This window comes from Cricetulus griseus, chromosome 3 (genome assembly GCF_003668045.3).
Source record: "Cricetulus griseus strain 17A/GY chromosome 3, alternate assembly CriGri-PICRH-1.0, whole genome shotgun sequence".
Lineage (NCBI taxonomy): Eukaryota > Metazoa > Chordata > Mammalia > Rodentia > Cricetidae > Cricetulus > Cricetulus griseus.
In genome coordinates this window covers 232,861,943-232,867,354 of record NC_048596.1, presented here as the reverse complement: position 1 = coordinate 232,867,354, position 5,412 = coordinate 232,861,943, and the positions used below count along the sequence as shown (strand labels likewise).

General features: G+C 40.3%; 1 long non-coding RNA gene across 1 annotated transcript; it reads left to right on the top strand.

Moving 5' to 3' along the window:
• The first annotated feature begins 1,457 nt into the window (after positions 1-1,457).
• LOC103161772 lies at positions 1,458-4,989 on the top strand. The gene is made up of 4 exons (XR_004768897.1): positions 1,458-1,507; positions 2,882-2,992; positions 3,070-3,187; positions 3,317-4,989. It is a non-coding gene; the product is annotated as an uncharacterized LOC103161772 (long non-coding RNA).
• Positions 4,990-5,412: the final 423 nt, after the last annotated feature.

Sequence of the window (5,412 nt, the reverse complement as noted above, 5' to 3'; positions counted from 1 at the left end):
CACACAAACAAGCAGACACCAGATTGTTCCATGTACTCATCCAGATGTGAAAGATGGGCATAGATACAGATGGTCTGACAAATGATTGACAGGGAAAGGTGAATCTTTGCAGGAAAATGTATTTAAATTAGGAAAAGATTCTCAAGGTATATGTTCACACTTCACTTGGAGGCTTTAAGTTTTCTAAATGATATGCCAAGGCATTCTGTGGCTTTGCAATATTCTAAATAATTTCCTCATTTTATAGTCTGGGAATGGATGTTTTTAGAAATGTATATGTGGTATGACTTCATTCTCTACATTTGAGTTTGGCATCCTCAGGCAACTTTTCCATTTGGGTACCACAGTGGGCTCCTTGGCTTCACTGATGACATGAAGGTCAGGAATGTAAGATAAATGAATTATAGGGCCCGAGCTACTGGAATCAAGCCTGATATCATTGCACACTGCCCTCAATGCTTGGAATATCTGAAATGTCCACTCCATGACTGGTAAGATGGCTTAGGAGGTAAGGGTGTTTGCCACAAGCCTTAAGACCTGAGTTGGAGAGACGTCTAATGCAGGTCATCCTCTAGCCTCTCCATGCACACCCTGAAAGGACCTCCTCAGTGAGGGGATGGTGTGACAAGAACAAAGACTACACAGAGCTCATTTGCTGCACCATTTCAAACCCTCACAGCAGACTTGAGAACAAGTGCCTCACATGGTAAATTATTCTTCCAGTAAAGTCAATGAAATGCAGGCTGTACAGAGCTATTCCTTCAGCAAGTGCCTCCTGAACCCATAAGCTTGCCAAGAATATTTTTGGGCATCTTATTTTTTATAGTAGCAGATGCATCCTGAAATTATTTAGTCATTTGGAAAGTTTTTACACAGACTACAGTATATTTCTTAAATTAGGAAACAATATGTATTGTTTATTTATTTAACTCATGTTTAAGTACTAAAAGCACACACTGGCATATGCATCCAGCATTCCTCATGACACTCGTACACATCTGTACACATTTCCCCTTCTAATTTTATGTTGTAGAAAATTTCCTAGTTGTAATTTTCCTTTGTGATACATATTTGTTTCTTCTTAGCTAGACTTGGAGCAAAGTTTCCATATTCCCTAAAGGGCTGGAGCATTTTACAGGTTTAAGTGTCATAGCTTTACAGCTTTATTGGGTCCTTCTCCACCATCATAAGTTGTTCTTTTGTTGAGGGACATTTCCTCCTGGGGAAGAAGCTTCATAGACATCTGGTCTTTGTGTTGGAGGCTCACCACATATTTTCCTTTTGTGTACATGTTACTATACCTGGTCTTATCCAAAAGGCAGAGAATGATGTTTGCATGATTGTAGGGGAAGCTGTAGCCATGCCTACTTAGGGGCTGGCTACAGGTGTGCCTGACCACGCTTGTGAGGGCGTGGTCAGGGGACGTAGGGTGACTGCATTTTCACTTTCGGTTTCTCTTTTGGCCTTGCGTACAGACTGCTGCCACGCTGGCTGGCTAGGTCGCTCTGTAAGTAAGGCTTTTCCCTATTGAATATCCTTATATTTCTACCTGACTCCGTATTGGTAATTTCCCATTATACATGATCTTATGTGTACAGTTACATGTGTGTGTGTGGAGACCAGGAGACAACCATGGCTGTCATTACTCAAGTACCACCTTTCTTTCTTTCTTTCTTTCTTTCTTTCTTTCTTTCTTTCTTTCTTTCTTTCTCTCTCTTTCTCTCTCTCTCTCTCTCCCTCCCTCCCTCCCTCCCTCCCTCCCTCCCTCCCTCCCTTCCTTCCTTCCTTCCTTCCTTCCTTCCTTCCAAACAGGGTGTCTAACTGGCTTAGATCTTACCAAAGAAAGTTAGGCTGACTGGTCAGCAAGCCCCAGAGATCTTTCTGTCTTGCTCTACCCAGCCCTGAGATAACAAGTGTACACCACTGAGCTTGCCTTTTTTCTTCTTTAAACATTAATTCTGAAGATCAAACTCAGGTCCTTTTGCGTTCAAGGCAGGCGCTTCACCAACTGAGTTTTCTCCTCATCTCCATCATTTGAGTTTTTGAGAAGTACACCATGCATTGCTATGCCTGGAATGGTACTAGAATTACATCTATTGCACATCTATTGCAGGCCTTTTCACAGGCCTTCCAATTCCTCATTCCTTGCACCACAATAAAGCATATTTCTCAAGATCCAGAACTTGTGGGAGCCCACTACTCCTTGTCTTGCATGGTAGCTATTACCTTTAAGTTTTTATTAATGTGCTCAACCTCTCTATTGTATAAAAGGCACACCGCTTCACATGGCTATGGATTTTGGATGATGATTTCACGGTGACATCACCTTTGCCCTGCTTTACTTAGTATATACTCTAGGAACAGGGTAAAACCTGCCCCAGCATGCCTTGAGCTGTCCCAGTTTGTCCTGTCACTCCAGTCTGATCTTTAATAGCATCACTTCAACTCATAGCTGTCCCAGTTTGAAAAAGACAGCATAGGTCACTCTACTTGTGACAAAAGTTCTTATTTAATGATAGTGGCTAGAGGTGCTGTATTTATTATTTAACCCCTGGTAATCATGACTTTAAAGCTCAATTCTTTACTCCCTGTAGTTTTAATCTGTAGTTTTATAGGCACCCGATTCCATCTGTTCAAAGTGAACATGTTTGATTATTCTGACCCATTTAATGCCATCTACCCAAGGTCCAAGTTACAAACTTTTGGGTCACTTCTATTTGTCTATTTTCCTAATTCTTATGATAAATGGTATATCCTCTTATCTTTTCTTAATTCTTTACCAGGCTATCATCACTGTAACTCCTACATTTTTTTTGCAGTGATTTCCTACATATCATATGTATCTGTGCTTTAATGTGTGTCCCAAATCACTCTTCTCCAGTGAAGGCCATACAGAAGTCTAGAAGACAGGAGATTGAATGGTGTCCTTGGAGTTGCATTGTCAGTTATTGTGGCTGGGTGAAGGGGTCCAAGGTAATCTGCAACAGAGGAGGTAAGCAAAACATAGATATGCTCTTCAGGGTTCCATTTGCTATGTAGTGACTCTGAGACTGACTGAAGTTTTCATAGAACATTTCAGGGTTGAAGCAAGACTGGTAGTGATGAGAACTGCATCCTACAGAGATCAGTGTATGAATTTTGAAGAGGGAAGGAGCAGTGCCAGTGAAGAAATGACCTCTTATGATAGGTAAGGACACACACAGATGAAAGAGACCCCTCTTTTAAGCAGAGAGTCTGCACTTGGATGTGCAGATACTACATATAGATCCCATTTATTCTTCAAACCTAAGCCATCTTTTCTAAACTTAACATGCAGAAATCTCATAATTGAAGTTGCTGCTTTGAAATGAAGCCTAATACAAAAGCTGAATGTTAAGCTCCACTGTTGTTAGCAAGTGAGCAAGTAAGTGCCTTTCTCTCCTATATGTTTTGTATCTGAAGTCCAAGATGGCCCTGAATATAGATTATGTGGCACTGAGGTCTTTTCTGGCTTTTTACCTTATCCTTCTAACTTCCTTTAACACACCCCCACTTTGCTCTTGATTATTACTGCATGTTCCTACAATAGAAAACAAATTCTTCTATATATGATTTCCCAGTAGGATTGACTTTCCCTAAGGTTAAGGCAAGTCTTGGTTGGTTTCGACCTGACTTAGCAGTTTTGAGTTTCAATACACACATACACACACACACACACACACACACACACACACACACACACACACACACACATGCTGTGAGACCTTGCCCAATTTTTCTGACCTCCTAAAACTCCAGTACAAATTATCACCATCACCTTCAGCCTTAGAGGGGTGATGCCTATGTCCCATTTAGGGACAACCATCCCACCTTCATCATCATTACCATCAGTATCATTATCATCATCACCATCATCAGCATTGGCATTATCACCACTATCATCATGATCACCATTATCTCCATAGTCATCAGTATCTAGGTCATGGGCATATTGTGTGACTTAACTGAGATGTGAATCTAAAGTGAAATATGGTATCTGGCATATGACACAAACTCAAAACATGTTCTTAGTCATTAATTAGCTTTATGTAGTTACAAAGTCTGACTGTCTCTCACTGCATCTTACAAGTTAAACTCTCTTACCTTGTTTTCAGTAGATATTTTTAACATGTGCATTTCTGAAGCCAATTGGATCTAGTTTTTCTTTTCGTTTCATTTTCTATTTTGTTAAGGTACTGAACTGAGCTCACTGAGTATTAGAACTAAGGCACGAAACCTCCTAGAAAGTCACCTTGCTTCCCTTTAACTTCAGTTAGCCATAGTGTCAACACTGCTTTTCTCCAATGCTGATAGAAATTTGGCAACTTTCTCATCTCTTATAGGGATTAGACATTCTAATAGCTGAAAGTGGAGCAATGATCACACAAGTAATTGTTTAGAGAGCAGGTCAAAGTGTTAGTGCCTGAATTTGCAAGTCTAAATTGAATTACTTCTCTTAGATTGAACTTCCAGCTAATGTATGAAAATGATATTTACCATTTTTAACCTCCTTAATAGAATGTTTTTTTCATGATTCTAATTTTCCTCTCTGGGCTGACCAGAGCAAAATCATAAGATCAAAGCAGCCTTTCTCTGTCCCTTTGTGTATGATGATCTGTAATAGCCACGTATGATATAGCACAGGTATTCACAAACTCAGCCCTCCAGAGCATGAAATGGCTCCTTTTCCCTACCTCAATCTTCCTCTGTGTCACTTGGCATACCTGCCATTCTTCAAGTCTGTCTGTGGTAAGTTTGAGCTATTTGAACTGAAGGTGGAAAGAGCCTGGCATCCATTCACTTCACCTTTTCTGTATTTGACTCAGATTTGTTGGGCACATATCACCCCAGGACCCAATAATAGAGTCTAAAACTCCTGTTTTTTTATTTTGTCCACAGTTTTCACCATCTACTCTAGCACTATGTGTCATATTTGTTCACTGAATGTCAGTTTCTCCCAGTTAGAATACAGGCTCCACAGGGCAGGGGGTCCTATCTGTCTTGCTATGTTACTGTATCTTAGTATTGAACATGTTTCTTGGTGCATAGCAGGTGTGCAATTGTATAGACTCTATGTGTGTTACCCAAGATAGCTAATGCAAGGTTATGATGGAAGCAAAATGTTGCTTGGTCCTTCCTGGCCTCTCATGTTTTGGGTTGACTTTTCTCTCTAGGATAAAGTTCCCAGCGTTCTTTCCCTAATAGCTCAGGATTCCTTTCCAGAAACTCCCAAGCCTACCATCCAGATGAACTTTCTCTTCCTCCCTTAATATCCTAAGAACACAGTTCTAGAACAATAGCAGATCATGCACAAACCGTATTAATTTATTTTTTCCTTGAGATACTTATAACAGACTTAGAAACAAGTGCCAACTTATACAACCACTTTGGAAA